Source organism: Apis laboriosa, unplaced genomic scaffold (assembly GCF_014066325.1).
Source record: "Apis laboriosa isolate Shangri-la unplaced genomic scaffold, ASM1406632v1 scaffold16_cov148, whole genome shotgun sequence".
NCBI classification, from domain to species: domain Eukaryota; kingdom Metazoa; phylum Arthropoda; class Insecta; order Hymenoptera; family Apidae; genus Apis; species Apis laboriosa.
In genome coordinates this window covers 253,609-272,041 of record NW_025222129.1, presented here as the reverse complement: position 1 = coordinate 272,041, position 18,433 = coordinate 253,609, and the positions used below count along the sequence as shown (strand labels likewise).

The 18,433-nt window shown below is 46.1% G+C and overlaps 1 long non-coding RNA gene across 1 annotated transcript; it reads left to right on the top strand.

The window, feature by feature from the left end:
* The first annotated feature begins 17,131 nt into the window (after nucleotides 1-17,131).
* LOC122711274 lies at nucleotides 17,132-18,421 on the top strand. The gene is made up of 4 exons (XR_006346068.1): nucleotides 17,132-17,369; nucleotides 17,480-17,611; nucleotides 17,932-18,185; nucleotides 18,245-18,421. It is a non-coding gene; the product is annotated as an uncharacterized LOC122711274 (long non-coding RNA).
* Nucleotides 18,422-18,433: the final 12 nt, after the last annotated feature.

Sequence of the window (18,433 nt, the reverse complement as noted above, 5' to 3'; positions counted from 1 at the left end):
ACGACGACGATCGAGATGTGGAATCCATCGATCGGGGAATAGAGATGATCGCCTTCCGCGTTTTCCAAAGGATTATCTACTTGTTGTTCGCGGCACGTAGAACGGGGAGGGGGAACGGTAGCCGCCAGGTGTAACGGGGCGCCGGTAGAGACGGCCGCTGCCACTATGGGAATTCTAATTAGAGATAATGACGTCATTAAGGTCTGAGCCACGACGAGACGAGACGAGACGAGACGAGACGAGACGAGACGGTCTGCTGCGCTTGCCGTAAGTACATACACACTCCGTCCCAACCGCGTATGTGTCGGTGCTGGCTCGTAGAACGTAGAACGAGCTTTGTTCGCGTTCTATCGTACCGACCGGGTATTCTACTCTAAATCCTAGACGAGAAAAAGGAAAGTTCGGTTCGGCGAAAAAAATTGGCGCAAAAATTGGAATGGATGGGCCACGATTTCGGGAACGATTTCGTCCGAACCAACGATATCGCGATAACGTTTGGCGTTATTGTGATCCTCCACCATCCTCGTATCGTCGTCTTCATTCATTCCGAAACGGCGTATTATCGCGTAATCGTAAAATTCCCCTTATCCGTTCAACCAGTACAGCTTACTCGAATTCGATTAATAAAAATACGAAAATGAGAATATTAAGAAACGATACCGGATCGTGATTTACGTTTATTTATTTCTTTCTTCTTCTTCTTTCGATCGTTCGTTAAGTAACTCGGTAGTTTCGGTTCAGAGTCCAGCGCGATAGCGTTTCAACAGCGAACGAGAAATCCAGCCGTAATAACCAATCTTTGGAACCGTATTCTCGGATTACGCGTATCCTCCGTTCTCTCGCCACGCCGGAATCGTCATCCTCCTTACTTCGAGAGTAAGTTTTTAATTCGTTTAAAGCCGCGTCTTTCGATCCTATCCGTTTATCGTATATAAACGGCGAAAATGGATTTCGTGTTTCTTCACGGCTAGTAGAAGTATTCCTCGGCCCGCTTCGCTGTCTCGCGTTCGAAACTCTCCGCAAAATTCCGTGACGAGCTCGAAACACCGTTACTCCTCCTCGGAGTGCCAGTCGAATCGAGGGGCGTCTCTCGATTCGGCCTCGAGTTTGAGAACCGCTGACCTGCCTAAACTACCGCTTCTACTTCGCTATTCCGGTTCACCCGATATCGCCTCGCCACCAGTCCTCCGCGATTGGCTCTTTAAACTTTAAAAGGCAACGCGCGGCTGGCCGCGAAACTATCGACGACCGGACGGACGCACAGGAGGGCCGGACGCGGAGATCCACGCCGATCCTCCATAGATCGGGGGGGGTCCCCTTTCCAATTTTCCCCCTTCCCCCATCTCTCGTCCCCGTTGTTCACCCCGTCCATCTCGTCCTTGCAAAATCGTCCTCCTAGATCCTCCTCCTTTCTCTCTTCCCCCTTCCCCTCCCCCCCCCTCTCTCTCTCTTACCCCCTCCCCCGGTGTGCCGGGCCTCTAGGAAAAGAGACAAACGATCGGACGAACTCTGGGTGAAAACTGGGTGGTGTCCTCTTTCGGCGAGGAGGCCGACACCACGCGGTTATGCAAAACAATTATCGTGGAATGCGGTCAGCTGTTCCGAGATGCGCGTTGACGTCACGCGATTAACGCGTGCGCGAATTCTTGCGAGCTCCTACGCACGTGCGTTGCGCGACTCTTAGCGAAACTCTTCTCTCACCCTCCCTCTCTCCCTCCTTTGTCCCTTTTTTCGGGTTTTCGCGCGAAAGCGGGAAAAGGAGAGGGCGAGGCGCGGTGGCGTCGCGCCGCTTCGGTTTTTCGCTTGCGTAACGCGTCCCGAGACACGCCTCGTCCTTGAAAGTTTTACACGTGCCGGAATTACACCGGCTGTGAACTCGTTCGCGGTGTAAACAGACCACTAGCGCGCTCCATTATCGCTGATTTTTGCTCGATAGTCCTTCCTCACTGTCCACCACCGATAACCATGCGCTTAATAGGAATCATTATCGTTCAGGTATTTTTCTCCTTGGTTGCGCAAAACAGATACACACGTACGCACTCCTTACGAGCCTCGAATTTTCCATCGCCCTCCGGGCTTTGCATCGATCGTGGGAACAACGTGAAGAAGAAAGAGAGAGAGAGAGAGAGAGCTCGACCATGTCGGACGTGCACGGGATGCCGAATGGCAAGTAGGTCGTCGGCTCGTTCGCCGATCATAGTCGATAGCGGTAGCTATCCAATCGGTGTGTTGTGGCTCTTTAAAAAATTAGCAAGTTTCGGGTCGCGCGTGGGTTCGTTCAACTTTGGCTGTCCGTGCCGCTCTAGCGCACGCCGAGAATACGTATTTCTCCCTTTCTTCTAACTCTTTCCCTATTTCGTCTCCTTTCGTTCGCGCTCCCACTTACAACCTTCTTTCTCTCGGCAAACGGTACGTATTTTTCCATCCACGAAAAATGCAGTTTCCTACGTGGAATTACGATCTCGAGGACGAGTTGTCTACTTGTGTAACGCTGTTCACGTGATGCGTAAGAATTTCTTCCGGCCAACGTGGAAGAGGTTCTCGATTCCGAAAACGATGACGAATGACAATAATCGGAAAGAAATATCGATACGTGGATTCGTGAACAGAAACGATAATCGATCGTACATCTAGCACGTTTTTAACGACACGCTTTACGATAAGTTCGACGTTGTTTTCTTTTCTTTTTCTGTTTTTGTACAACATACTCGCTTTACAACGCGAGATTACTCCAAGTTATTTTTACGCTTTATTTCTTTTTATAATATGCGCGTACGTGGATTCTTTCTTTCTTTATTTTCTCTAGAGATAATATCGAGAATGATCGATGCGAAAATGAAAATCGCGAATTGGAGAAATATTTGGGGGACGAAAAGAGAGAGAGAGAGAGAGAGAGAGAGAGAGAGAGAGAGAGAGATGCGCAGTTTACCGCGATCAGAAGATGTTCACGTATGAATCACGCCATTTATTTAAGCCGTTGCAGCTCACGCATACATCTGCATCCGTATGCGTGTCCCTGCGCACCACGTCTTGTGCATAGATCGTCGTTCCCTCTTTCTCCCGCCGCCATTCAGATACTCGCCATGAATGAACCGCAAACTCTTGCTTCGCTTCGTAGTAAATACTTTTTCCCACACGTTTGCCGCAACAATTCAACTGCTCGTTCATGGTTTCGAGGGTAAACTGGCGGCGTGTCGCCATATCCGTTTTTCTTTTCCTCTTCTGCTTTATTTTTTTTTCTTCTCTTTTTCTTTTTTTTTTTTTTTTTTTCTCCAAACCAACCATCATCCGTCCGGAAGAAGAAGAACGGAGACGAATTCGTCGTTTCGTCTCGTCGAGCGTCGAAAAAAAAGGTGAACGAACTCTCGGTTTCCTCGATAACCGCACGATAGTAAGATTGGTGGGTAAACGGTCGACGAGTGCTCGGTGAAACGTTAACTTTAAACCTTCCCGTTTATTACCGACCGAAGGATAGTAAGTCCGTTAGTCGAGCGTGTGAAAATTACCCGATATACGCGATATATATTCTTTATCGATCCCGGAACATCGCACAATTAGGTATTTATTATCCGATCACGGATAATAATCGTAGTACGCCGTAACCGTAGCGAACTCTGCTTCGATTCGAGCGAGCTGGAATCGAAACTGGATGGATCGGTGAGAAGGAAAGGGGAGGGAACGATCCCATAATCTCCGAGTTTATCTTTCGCCTCTCTTTGTAACTGGGTCACGCACTCGGATCCTTCGTACGCGCACATCTCGTTTCCGCTCTTGACGTCATCCACTCTTCTCTCCAGCTGCGCAGTTTCGAGCATTAGCGCGCAGCCGCGCACGCTCTACAACGCGCTACACGAGTACAACGCGTACTTATGCGCGATCCGTGGTGGGAACAGAACTCTCTCTCTCTCTCTCTCTCTCTCTCTCGTCTCCGTTCCTTCGTCGTTGAAACGCGACGGTTTCGAACGACGACGACGATTGTTCGACCGACCGACAAAGTTCGATGTTGGATTCGGTGTTGGTCGAGCGATCGACGAGTCGTTATTTTCAGCGTTGACGAGTCAGCCCGCCGACTCCGATATCGCTCGGAAGCCGAATGAGCGATAAACGATTTGCGTCATAGCGCCACCTGCGTTAAACTCCGGCACTAAGTCGCGGCGCGCGCGTATACGTGGTAGTAGGTGCATTGGCACGGTGACGAAAAAGGAAACGGCGCAACAGGTCTTTCGCGGGAGTCGGACGAGAGGCAAAAAACGAGACAAAAAGATTCCATCGATGCATCGAGCGGACGCATAATAGGAATTCGATTTACGGTATCTCGCGACCGATCGTTCAATTTCGTAATTGTAACTCGTCTCGTATCGATATCCGATATTCCGCCTACCCCTTTTCCCCTTCGCGCTAGGCTTCCTCTTTCCCTCGTTCGCGGCGGCGTCGGAATTCTTATCGAATTCCGGAGACCGCGTTTACGTCAGAGGTGACTACTACTACTACTACTACTACACCGGAATAAGTTTTGTCCGGAGAAGACAACGCGCCATCTTTTTTTCTTTTCGTTCCGTCAACGTTGCTTCGCTTCTCCTCTCGTTATCGCCGTCGATAAGTAGCGCGACGTGCATTCGCGCCTCGAAAACGCGTCTCCCTTCCAAGTTTCGCCTATTTTTTCGCCCCTCTTTCTCGTTCGAACGACGAAAGCGCGGAGACTCGATAGATCTCGGTAGATCCCCCTTTTCCTCCTGATCCGAGATTCGAAACGTCGCGGTATATTCGTATATTCGTTCCGCTCCTTTATATCCCCAAACTCCACACCCGAGCACATTCTTGATCCGTTTCTCTCTTTGCGCGCGAGCACAGTTGAGCACAGCAGAGGATGGCGAGAGGAGAAGAGAAAGAAAGAGAGCGCAACGGTTCGGTAATGAATGGATTAAACAGCGTGACGTCACAGGATGGATTATATAAACGGTAGTGCGCGTGACATGGAACGTAGGAAGGAAGTTGGCTTCCTTTCGTACCTAGAAGGTATTCGTCCGTACGTACGATACACGCGCGTGCATAAACGATTTCGTACGTAGCCGAGGGGTCGTTTATTCGAAAGCGGACGAGATTGGTTAGAGAAAAGAGTCCCTTTATAAAACTTCCCTTCTCTTTCCCTTCCACCTTTCGATCGCTCGCCTCGTTTGTCCGGCTTTATTCGTTTATTCGTTTATTTTTCCATCGATCGATCGATCGATCCGATCGGAACAGAGACGGAAGACGGCGCGCGGAGTGGAGACGGAAGATTCGTAGTCGGGCCGACCTAGTTTTCACGCGAAAGATATATAGGCACGTGTCTGTGTATCCGTTCTCCGCGGTTATTAACGCGCATAGTCTGGGAGCCGTCTGCGGGTCGACGGCCGACGCGACGCGCAGAAATAGAAGCGCCGCGACGCTCGTTACATTCCGTCACCTACGATCGGCCGCCGATTTACCGCACTCGTGCACGCGCACTCCATTTAAAACGGTCACGTATGCCGTTTTAGCTCGCCTCCATTTTTCCATTTTCCTCTCTCTCTCTCTCTCTCTCTCTCTCTCTCTCTCTCTCTCACTGTCGCGTCAACGGTTAACGGTCGCGCCTTTCCTACATTGGAAGAAGGGCAGGTGTGTTATCCGCAGGTTTACGAGGGAAAAGGGCAGCTGTTCGCGTCGTCTTAGAACCGCGAAAGCGAGGGTAAGGAAGGGATGCGGTTCGCTGCTAAGGTAAACGATATAATAGGGGACGCAACAGTGGGTCCTTTTTTAGAGGCAGATGTCCTGCTCGATGGGCGAGACACGTGCCCATCGTCCCCGGCAGACCCTCTCCATCTCTTCTTCCCCTTCTTTCCTCTCCTTTCCCGATTAGAGTCCCGAGAAGAACGGGAAAGCTCGGAGAGACTTCAGCTTCCGTCTTTTCTTTTCTCTCTTCCTTCTCTCTCTCTCTCTCTCTCTCTCTCTCTCTCCCTCTTCTCTTCTTTTCCCTCACCTGGACGCTGGGAATACCAGCTGCCGTTCTCGTTACGGCATACGCCGTGTACGCGATCGCATCGATCGCACCGGTCGGTAGGTTAAACGTCTCACGGCGTTCTCTATTCCACCAATTACCACCGATCGAATACGCGCGTTCTATACGGGAGGAGGATTGAACCGGTCGAGGTCGAAGAGAGAACCGAAAATTTGCAAGGCCGGTTTCTCTCCAAGATCGAGAAGACGAAAGACGGAAGGAGAGGTAGAGAAACTACCGCTCTTTGAAACGGTCGAGCCCAGGGCGAGTTGAAAGGTGCATTGAAGATTTCGTAGAAGCCGCGGTACGCTTCTCTATTCGCGGGTCGTATTCAAGTTGGCCGCGTTCGTTGGTCTGAGAGAGCGCAGCGTGCACGCCGTGCGACTTTTTCAGTCGCTTTGGTCCCACGCCGAGGCTATGCTCGTTCTACGTATACGCGTGCACACGGATACGCGAGTACGCGTCCTACACTCATAGAAAAGTACGAAACTCGCCAGGATTATTACGCTACGCACACACTTGCGATTCACCTGCGCTACTTTTTAACCGAAACGCCTCCTCTCCCTTTCCTTTTCTTTTCTTCTCTCTCCTCTCTCTCTCTCTCTCTCTCTCTCTCTCTTAATTCAATTCCCGCCTTTCCGATAGGAGACCCTCGGAATCGGTGCATCGGAGGCGGGACGATATTTAAGATTATTATTGCAAAAGGAAAGAAAGAAGAAGCTAGGGATTGTTTATCGTAACGTGGCAAGATTGACAATGTGACATAACGCGCACGATTCCAACGATCCTCTCCATTATTCATCGAGGGATCATCGATGCGAATTATCATATTATAATGGCGACGGCATTCGATATTCGTAACCTTGAAACGATGACCGCTCCTCCTGTCACCTCGAGCACGGAACGGAAGTATCGGTATTTATTTCTCCTCGAATCTCGATATCGATCTCGATCCTCGATTCCGTACCGTACCGTTTCCACACGGTGGTGGATAGATCGTTTGGGGAGGGAGAGGAACGAATAGCGGACGCGAACTCGAGAGATCCAAGTAACCTAACCTCGGCCAGCCAAACTTTCCCGTCCGTCTTTCTCAACCTCGTGCCCGTTTCGTATTCGCACCGTGATACACGCCGCGTGTATACACATACATATATATATATATATATATATACGTACTTAGTTGCACGTGACTCGATCGTACTCGCGTCGCGCGAAAAAAATTCTATTCCGTTCCGAGATGGAATGGAAACAGAGATAGGACGAAGATAGAAAATATGGCGGGGGAATGGAAGAGAAGGAACGCGTCGATCGCGAAAACGAAGCGATTGCACGGTTGACGATGAATCCGGATATAAAGCGTGTATATATATATATATATATATATATATATATACGTGTACTAGTAGTAGGTAAAAGCCGGTGTAGTGGTTCGGTTGTCTCCCACGGCAGGGTCTCGCGCCGACCGCATTCCACTTGCAGACCCTTCCACCGCCACCGCTGCTGGGTGATCGACCCTAATCGCCAAATTCGATCTCGAATTATCGTCGCCCCGCTTTCACGCGCCAGTTTCACGCTTCTACGAGAGCGTAGAAAAATTTCGATATCTTTGTCCCTTCCCAGTTTCCCCCCAAACTACGCGCTTTTAACTACGCGATCGCTATCGGGTGTCTTGGAAAACTGGAACGTTTCGTTTCTTCGAATCGTCGATCCAACCTGTGCGACTCGTTGCAAGAATTTACGAGCGGTAGAATCGTAAGCATCGATGGCGGTGACAATATCAAGCGGTGATATCATTATTAGTAGTAGCGGTGAGAGAGAGAGAGAGAGAGAGAGAAAGGGAGAGGGAGGGAGGGAGAGAGAATAATAGAAGAGGCACGACGAGCGGCAAAGTAGTAGTAGGTGGTGAAGCCGGTAGGTGGAACACGATAGTGCGATTCGGTGAGCAACGGGTCTGTTCCCTAGTAGAGGCATCGAAAGGAAAAGGAAGGAGAAGAAGGAAGAAGAAAAGAACGAGAAGGTGGAGGAGGAGGCTGATCAGGAGGTGAGGAGGCAAGAGTAAAGTCGCCGACTGAACTCGTACCTGCATTCCATTCCCACTGGCCGCGTAGGTCCTTGTATAGGTGGTCGTCCTCCTTCTCCTTCTCCTTCTCCTCCTCCTCCTCCTCCTCCTCCTCCTACTTCAGGGGAGTCCTCGACGGTCGTTCCCTCTTCATCTTCATCTTCGTCTTCATCTTCGTTCGTTCGTTCGTTCGTTCGTTCGCGTATCGTATGCGAGAGAAACGTTTCTCTACGCCGATCTTTCGCCAAAAATTGCGTGTATATATATTTATAATACGAACGATGGATCGTTGATATTCGACGATCTTTCCTGCCTTTTTTTCCCTTCTCTTTTCTCTGCTTATCTCCTTCCTTCAAACTTTTATTTTCCCGATAGTTTATGCTTGCTTCGTCGCTCTCTCTCTCTCTCTCTCTCTCTCTCTCTCTCTCTCTCTCTCTCTCTCTCTCTCTACTCCTTCTTTTCTCGCTTATTCTCTTCTCGCTGTTTTCTTCCTCGTTGTTCTTCTCAGTTGCCAACCGGATCAGAGTCCCGAGAGCACTCGAGGAAGATCACCGATCTAAACGTAGACCACGCTTTTCACCCAAGTTCGCGAAAGGAGGTCGTGCTGAAAGCGGTGCAAAGCGTAAACGATCAAAGGTAGGGAACATCGCAGCGACGACCATCTTTCGCGTTTCTTCTCTCCGCTTCTCCTTTCCAACGCGATTTGCTCCCATCTGCGTCAACGGACAAATATAAACTCGTCGAGTTATTCCAGAACTGCAATCCTTTTAATTAGAACAATTAACCGATCCGAGAATAGAAAGATGACGCGATCGGCGTAGCGTTCAAGTGTCGCGAAATCGCAAGGCCCGCCCGCTTTTCTCTCTCTCTCTCTCTCTCTCTCTCTCTCTCTCTCTCTCTCTCCCCTTCTCCCTTTTCTTCCTTCCTCTTCCCTCCTTCCCCCTCCCTCACGAGTTACAAAGTTTCCCGATGGAAGAGAGATAAACGCGTTGAACGCGTGAACTTGAAAGGAATAGGGAAGAAATTGGCGAAAGAGGAGTGGGGCGTCGCGTTTGATTCACACGTGCGCGCATTGTTACAACGCGACAACGTGTATATAAAGTCGTAGTATAAAGCTCGGTTTTCTGGCTAAACCACCGTGCGAACGATGCCATCGTGCACGCGCGCTAATCGTTCACGTAGAAAGTTCACCAACCTCTGTCGACGTTTCGTCTCGTGGCCCTCGTCGTTCTCCTTCTTCTCCGATCGACGTATCGAGCGTGTTTACCACTCGCGCTCGATTCCACGGCGTCAACGCTGCCGCCTAGTGTCGCCAATTTCGTTCTGTGTATACGCGTGAAACAGTGAATGGTGACCTTGCGTAAACCCGCCGATTAGAAATCCATTATCCTCGCGATGTTTTGAATTTCTAACTTTTATTCTCTCTTTCTCTCTCTCTCTCGCTCGCTCGCTCTCTCTCTTTCTCTAATTCTCTTCGTTCGAGCTTATTGTTCCCTTTAACTCGTTGTTGTTTCGCTACGTTCGATTACTCGGTTGATCGGTATGCCGAGAAAGAAAAAGAGAGAGAGAGAGAGAGAGAGAGAGAGCGCGATGAATTCCAAGAATAATAATAGCCTTGTCAAGGTATTCCTCGAGTTCGATCTTTCGAGCATAGAAAAAATTCGATCGTTCCGCGCGTGTCTCTTTCTTACGCTTCTACGTAGTCGATCGCTTCTAATATTTCTCCATCGTTACATTCGGTTGCATAATCGTTTCCACGACGCAATCGTCGTCATTTGTCGATGGATGGAATCGAAAAGTCAACTCAAGTCGCGATGTAAATCGAACGATACGACCGCGTTTTCTCGTACGGGAATATGGAGAGAATATGGAGAAAAATAACGAGAAAATCGTGAAAATTACGTACGAATTCTTTTCGGCGGGATCGTTGTCGCGATAGAATATTTCCATGACTTTTCAACTCGAAAGTCTGAAAAAGAATTTGCGTAGTCCGGATAAAATGCACGCGCTAGTCGAACGATGCGAATATATAGTACGCGTGCATACTTACACGCGGAGTGCGTACTTGTATATGCGCGTATGCCTCGATCCACATCTGCACGCGAGATTCTCTGGAGGGGTCTGTCACGCTTACAAATAGCTGACCTCGCTTCGTCGCCTCTATCAATGGCTCGACAGTGGTCTGAATGACTTTTATGCCTCTTCCTCTTACTACGCCCTGTCGCGAGATAGCCTTCGCTCCCTCGTTTCTTTCCATTTTTCTTTTTCCATCTGTTCTGTATCGCGTAATACTCGATCTACGCGCCACCAAATCGATGAAATTTCAACGAAAAATTAATTTTAACCGCCCTCTTTCCCGGGCGTTAAGGCGATATCCTCGTTTCTCGTAATTTCAACGATAAACGATATACAACGCGTAGAAACGATACGATTTTCCAACGATCGTTGACTCGTTCGTATCATTGTTGCGGTTTAAAGAAACTCGAATTTGCGCGATGCGCTTTCCTTACTTATCAATGTTCGATAACGTAAAATACCGTCGGTAACGAAGTTTGTTACGTTACCACTTGTATACCGACCAGGTTGGTTGCTTACGTTACCAACTTGGCTTTGGTTGGCTACCGTTTAGTCTTATCTTCCGTTAGTAAGATATGTCGCGTAGAATTATGTGTACGGTCGATAAATCGTTTTTTATAAATTTCGTATTTTCTACTTTATCCGTTTGTTTTCCTTTTTCTCTGAAATTTTGAATCGATCGGTAACGCGTTCAAGGAAGGATCGATACGCACGTGTAGCGGCGCTTCTTTTTCTCTTTTCTCCCTTGATACTCGTAGGATGTTTCGATCGAAAGAAACAAATCGAAAAAAATAACGTACGATCGAAAAAAAATTACTCTCGTCCATCGAAGAAATTTACTCGTTCGAGAACTTCGTCGTCAACACCCGTCGTCGAACGATCATTCCGAGATTCCGGTAATTCTAGCTCGTTAATTTTTACGACCGAGAAGTAGCGTGTGTCACGATTGCATCGCGTTAATTAGATAAAATTAAAACGACAAAGCGTCTCGTTTCTCGGAAGGATTCGATCCGAGTAATCGGTAACGAATACCGTGTTTGGGATCGTTACGATAGCGTTGGAATCGTTATATATGACAATTCGACGGAAACGAAAGAAAAAAAGGGGGCTGGGGGGGAGGGAGGGAGGGAGGGGGTATCGATGATCTTCGCAACGAGAAAAAATTCTACGAGAGAATTTCTCGGGATCATCCCCGTCTCGTTGTTTGCCGTCCACTTTCGCGATCATCCAAGCTTCTTTTTCTTCGACTTGTCCGGTTTCACAGAATCGTCATGAGGTCGCAGGGTCACGTCGTATCTTTATCACGACTCGGTGTAACCGTCAGCGCGTTATCGGCTGGCCGATAACGCACGTGCAAAATAGTATGCGTCGATTGATCTTCACGTTCGGTTATTAGCGAGGGATTGCAAAAAAGAAAGAAAGAAAAAAAAAAAAAAAAAAAAAAAAAAAAAAAAAAAAAAAAAAAAAAAAAAAAGGAAAAAAGAGAAGAAAAGAGAAAAAGAGAGAAAAAGAAGAGGAAAAAAAAGGAACTCGGCCGACCGGCTCCTGTATGGATTTCTCCGTCATCGCGGCCTCGTTATTAATGAGCCGCGCTATCGCGTTCCACGATAATGGAAACGTTTGAAAAATACGGGAATTCTTTCGAATCGACGATGTTTACCGAGAGAGCTGAGAATCGATCAACTTTTCGGAAGGATGATCGGAGTCGATCGAATCGAATCGCTGACTAATATCCGCCCTTTCGTTAAGTATCGTTTAACGGTATTTGATAACATTGTTCTCGCGTAACGATGAAAAGTATCGCGATCGATAAACCGATAAATATTCCATCGGTTCCATCATCGATAATAATTCGTTCCTGCTGCTCGAACTTTACCCAATATACGAACAATCCATAAGATCGGTGAAGAGAGCGATGAATTGAAAAATTTTTTTTCCCGTTTCTTTCTCCGTTTTCATCATCAATTTTTCTCCCTCCTACCCACCTCTCCTATTCTCCTCCACTACGAATATTTATCGTATAATATTCTTTATCGTTAATCGTTAATCTCTAATCTTTCTTTCTTTTTCCTCATCTTAAAAGATGGTGTAAACAGGTGGCGGAGCGCAGGGGGAGACGAGGAAACAAGAAGAATGTACGTTCAACGTTCAACAAATATCTAAAACGAAACTGGTTTTCACAATGATTTGACAGATAGATTTGATTCTGAGATCATTGTGAAAGCTGATTTTGTTGAAAAGTCAGCGAAATTCGTCGTTGGATGGAATCACAGCAGTGTCCGGCATTATTTCGGACGGGATACTTATTACTATCGGATCTTGGAAACGATCGAACATAGCGGAGATCGCGTGCCTTCTCATTCACACCGTCTCAGGGTGTAATTGTTGACGGATAAATAAATGGAACGCACAAAGGAGTCTCTGTTTTGCGAGCATTGCACGACGCAGCACGCGCTTCGCGGCGCGCGCCACCAAATTTATGATTCATCGCGAGGAGGAAAGGAAAAGAGGAGATATATACAGAGGACGATACGCAGAAAAAATCGTTCCATCTTTCGCGAAAACGCGCGATTGTGCAACGTTTGGAAAAATAGGAGAGAGAGAGAGAGAGAGAGGGAGGGAGAGAGAGAGAGAGAGCGAGAGAGAAAAAGGAATGAAGAGAGGACGAGAAAACGGTTAGCGAATGGCAACTGGTGGCAACCCACCAATCGAGTATCTGGAGCACGAACGAACGACGTGGTTTTTTGTCGGAATTTCCGGTAGTGATTTATCAAACGGGAAAGATGGTATCGGACGAAGAAGCAACGGCAAGAAACGTGTTCTCGCGGAGAAGCTGAAGGAGCTAGAGAAGCGGAAGAAGCGAAGAAAGAAGGGAAGGGAGAAGAAACGAAAGAAGAAGATGGGTTGCGAGTCGCAAAGCGGTAGGTTTATCCCGAACGCGCGAACGCTTCGGGTATACGCTCGTGTGCATGCTCGAGCGCTATCAAGTGTCAAACGAACCGAACGTAAGAAAAACCAACGGTCTACCACGGAGCCGCGCGTAGCCGGCACAGAATTTTGAGAGAACGCAGCCGGATCGGGGAAAAGAGAGAAACTCTAGAGATATTCTAGATACGGTGGCCGTGGTAACGGTGATCCGCGCCGAGGATAATACGAAGCATCGCGTCGGTCTCCTCGACCCTCTTCTTCGAGCCGTATCACGCGCTTGACAGCTCGAGGAAACGAGAGTGTCCTCCAAACTCGAAACGACCACCGGAATCCATCCGACTTCCCCTTTCACCCTTTTCGAGATCATCGAGAGCCTTCGCTTCTCTCCTCTCGAGAAAGCGAAACCTCTCTCTCTCTCTCTCTCTCTTCTTCTTTCTTCCTTCCTTCCTTCCTTCCTTCCTTCCTTCTCTCCTACCGTACGTATTCTTTGTTGCAGCTCTTCGTTGCGGGCCGTGACGCGTGCATCCAGGTCCTTGGACGCGAGCCGTGATATCCGATCGGACCTCGAGAACGTAACTCGTACGCGACTCGAGTGATTTCCCTTTTCTCCTTTCTTCCCCTCCCTTCCTCCTCTCCGCCCTACCTCGTGGCTCGTAAAAAAAATCCTTGGCAAATTGGGCCACGAGACGGGACACGCTCCTTCTCGTGTTTCGTGAGTCGATAAACTCGGTGTGCCTCGGAGTGTGCTTGCTCCGACCACCGCCAAATCACGCCAGATTTATTCCTTCTCGTTCTCGGGTCTGACGTTATTTTGACAGGACCGCGAGAAAATTTATCGAGGAGAGTGGAAAGGTAATGGCAGCTACGCGAGCTCGACATTGTTTTGAGCTATTAGACGAAACAAGTGACCCCCGCTCTTTTACGAGCAGTCGAGCACTCGAGCCCTTCCCGATCGTACTGGAGGGGAGGGACGGGGAGGGCCACCATCTTCCACCCGATATCGCCACCGTGCCAAAAAATCCCAAATCCCCTCCCCCTCCCCGATTCGAGAATATTGTTAATTGGCAGAATAGGAGAGGAGACGGCGAATAGGAGAGATGACGTTTGAGAAGAAGAAGAAGAAGAAGAAGAAGAAGAAGAAAAAAAAAAAGGTTTGGTTTCCGTTATCGGAATTGGAAACCCTGTCGTATCGAGACGTAGGCGATCGAGAAAGAGTAAGAGAAACGGATTTTTACGAGTGGGGAACGTTAAACGATGTCGTAAAAACGTCGAACCGCGATTTTCTAGAAAACTCGTAAATTCCCACTACTCCCATCCACTACCCGTAGCTCCATTCCAACACAGTTTTCCACGACTCCAGCGGTCTCAAGTCAAGAATTTCACTTCAGTTTTCACGTTACGTACGCGTTGTTGGTGGGGCGGAGGGGAGAGGAGAGAGAGAGAGGAGGTGGCAGGCATATCGGTGAACCGTAACATCAGCGCTCGGTCGAGGAGGTCTCTCGTTTCTCTGGTGGAACGCGCGAACGAGCGAGCGGTGATCGAGGTGGAGGGTAGCGCACGTGCGTAACGCGCGACACACGCTCCATTCTCTCCGTCTCGGTTCTTTCGGGGCGCGGATGTCCGCACCATCGCACACGCGATTCGCTCAACTTGGCCAACAAGGCCTTCTCTCCTTCGCCCGCCTCCTCGCCATCCCTCGCTAATACGCTCGGCCATGGCTATGTATCGCGAGGCCGCGAGCCTCGGCCCGAGCTTTTATCACACCCGAATCGCCGCTAGCCACATGTGTACCGAGCAAAAACTTTCTTCCTCTCCCGTCTTTCTTTCCCCCCTCTTCTTTACCCACTTCTCTGCTCCCTGCCCAGAGAGGGAGTCCATCCGGAGAAGCCCAAAGAAAACGGCCGGTCGCTCGTCGTCCCCAATTTCTCTCTTTATTTGCACCTCTCCGTTGCACCTCTTCGCCGTAGAATGCTATCCTAATCGAGTTCGATAACAACGGCTTGTTTCCGAGGTTAGTCGAGATGCTTGAGATGACTGGACTGAAGTGCTTAGAAGAAACTATCGAAACCCTTATCCCCGTCTATTTTAATCCTCGTCGCTTTCCTTCCTTCTTTGAAACAAGGTTTTAGGTGTCGACCCTTCGTCACCGCGTCTCTAAGAAGGAGAGGGGGGGAAAAAAAAAAGGAAAAAAAGAAGAAAGGAAAGAAGAATCGTCGCGTCATACGACGTCGAACGCGAAATCGAAAAGAAACGAAAGCGAATACGGAAGAAGGTTGGATAAAGGAAGATAAAGATAGCGACGATCCATAGGGAGGAGGAGGAGGGCCAAGGGTCTCTACGATATCTACGATCGCCGTTCGTAGACGGTAGGAACGAGAAGGCTGACGTCGACGCGCAAATTCAACGCGAAAAACGTACAAACAGACGAGGATTCTTTCCCAGAAGCTAGCGGCTGTCTCGTATCTCGAATCACTCTCTGCCAAATGCCAATTATCATAAGATGCCGCTAGCAATTAACGGGCAAAAGCAAGCGAGGAAGAACATCGACGAACTGTTATTCCGTCTCGGATTTCATCGAAAGGAGAAATGCTCGTTACCGTTCCATCCTATTTTTCCTAACATCTTGTGTCTCGAATGGACAGCTCGAATCATCGGAATAACCGTTTGCTTTGTCATCGATCCATGTTCAAAATTGAACGTACGATATTATTCATCTTCGCTTGAAACGCTTAAAAATTATTAAATTATTTATTAAATGTATTAAACGTATCCCATCCTGTTTCTTTCTTTCTCGTAAGATTAATCTGTTATTAATCGTTTCTATTAAAAAAAAAAAAAATACGTATGTGTAAAAACATTACGAATTAAAGGAAATAAACGAACGTTTATTTAAAAAAAAGCAGAAATAATTCCAGGAATTGTACTTGATTTCTAAGAAATGTCGAAATTTCTGGAAACGATTATTTATCTCTTCTTTTTTCCTTTGTTCATCCAAAAAATTTCCTTTTCCTAGATTTCCTAATAAATTTCTGCAAATTTCTCTTCTTCGCAAAAATTCGCGTAGATATTTCTGTGCGATAATTCTCAAACGAGTATTTTTAAACGTTCCTAACTTTCTTCGTTTAATTCTATGTAAACTGCGTTGACCGAGTAGTCACATTTTACCGATAAGTCAGACAGCGAACGAAAATTTCCGCGATCAGCGCCATCTCGCGTTTGGACGCTGGAAGCTTCGACTCTTTACTAACAAAGCAGAATAGACAAGGAGGTATTCGTGACGTCACAGATAAAAAGGAGAGCGGAATATTGCGGAAAAAGGACAGAGAAGACATACCACTACTTTATGCGTACATCGTTCACCTTATATCATTTCAAAGACGCGACATCGTAAATTAATTAATTACTAGATTTCTGGTAAAAATTTCTGAACTTTTATACTCGCGTTTTCATCCTGAAACTTTGGACAACTTTCTCGTATCGATTTGAAACGTGAAATTCTTTTGATCCATTATTTATTAACGATTAATGCGTCGCATCTGAATGACGCGTGACCGACGCGTATTACATTTTTCGTTAAATTCTCATTATTACGAATTTCATTTCTAAACACGAATACACGCATTTCAAACGTTATATTCTTCTCTACTTTCACGTATAATTTTTGTCTACGAGTTTGTTGTTGTTCGAACGAATAAATCGATCATTCGTTACTCCATCGCGAAACGAAGATTCGCGAATTGAAACATTCTCTACGTTAATCGTTAATAAATAATTAAATCGAGAGAATTTCACGTTGAAATCGTCACGAGAACATTGTTCGAGGTTTTAACTTCGAGACGCGAATATAAATGTGCACAAATTTTCGATGGAAAATTGGTAATTAATTAATTTTCAATCGAGCGTCTTCGAAGTGTTGGAAGGTATCAAGAACGCATAACCAAAGTTAGTGGCGCGTTTCTTCCATCTTTCTCTCGCAATGTTTCTCTCTTTCTCGTGTGTGACGTCACGAATACCTCCTTGTACATTCTGCTTTGCTATTAACGAGTCAAAGCTTCCAGCGTCCAAACGCGAGATGGCGTTGATTCTAAATATCTTTCGCTGTTTAACTTACGAGCAAAATATATTCCGTGCATATACTTGGACGAAAGTTTGTGAGATCAAAAAAAAAAACGCGATACGTATAGTAATTATAATTTAAAAATCGTTTAAGCGGGAGTATATGATAATGATTGCATAAAGAGGGAAAATAAAGAAAGAATCCGAGAAATATATATATTACTATACGTATAATATGTGAGTGTTCAACATATATACGTATCACGTTACTTTTTTAGGTTATTTTATAAACGATTAAAAACGATTAAAATTAATTTTCGATTACAAATAAATATATATTTTTACAGTTAATTAATTAATATCCAGTCATTCTTATTTGAAAACCATTTTTCGCGTTGAGAAAAAACTTTTGATACATCGAAGACTAATTTTAATGAAATGGAATGATTTACGTCGATCATATTCAATCAATCGAAAAGGTAAAAATTAAAAATTCAAATTATTCTTGGTCCTATTCTTTTTAATAATGAAATTAATTTGTTTGAAAACAAAACTAAGAATTTACAAAGTCGATAAAAAAGATTATTTTTGTTCATCTTTCTATTCTAAAAATAAGTATTCGTAGATATTACTGTGATACAACGAACAGCGCTGAGGCAATAAGAACAATGGTTTCCTTGCATTTTTTAAGCTTCTATCATATTTTGGCGTCTTTCGGCCGAAATTTATCGTCGATATCCTATGGTCGGTTGAAGAGATTACTCTAAACTTCGCATTAAAGCGGATCGTGTCTTTTTAGGGAAAAAAAAAAAAGAAGAAAAAGAAGAGAATCGATGGATGAAATGCGTCGATGTTGTTTAAAAATGTAGCTGATAATTTTGTCTTACGATACAAAACAACGCATTGTTGAAATTGCATATAATATAAATACAAGAATGAAATCGAACGATGGAAGAATCTCTGATATTTATCGTTATTAAAAGAATTTATATTCAGATATATAAAAGATGACACTGATCTCGAGAATAACTTGCTTTTAACAAAAAATATTAGGTATAGTATATTATTATTTATAATAAATTATTATTAAAATCTATTTAATCCTATTACAGTACAACTTTCAAAATCAAATATGATTAGAAATATCCGAATTTATATCCGAGTAGTAGAACGCCAACCATCCAAGTACTCAAACTTCGAAATCAAACTCGATATTACTTGGTAATAAAAAATTCTGTCATATTCTACCTAAATATACTCGGAGATAAGAGATGATTCTATGAAATATCTATAAAACTGTT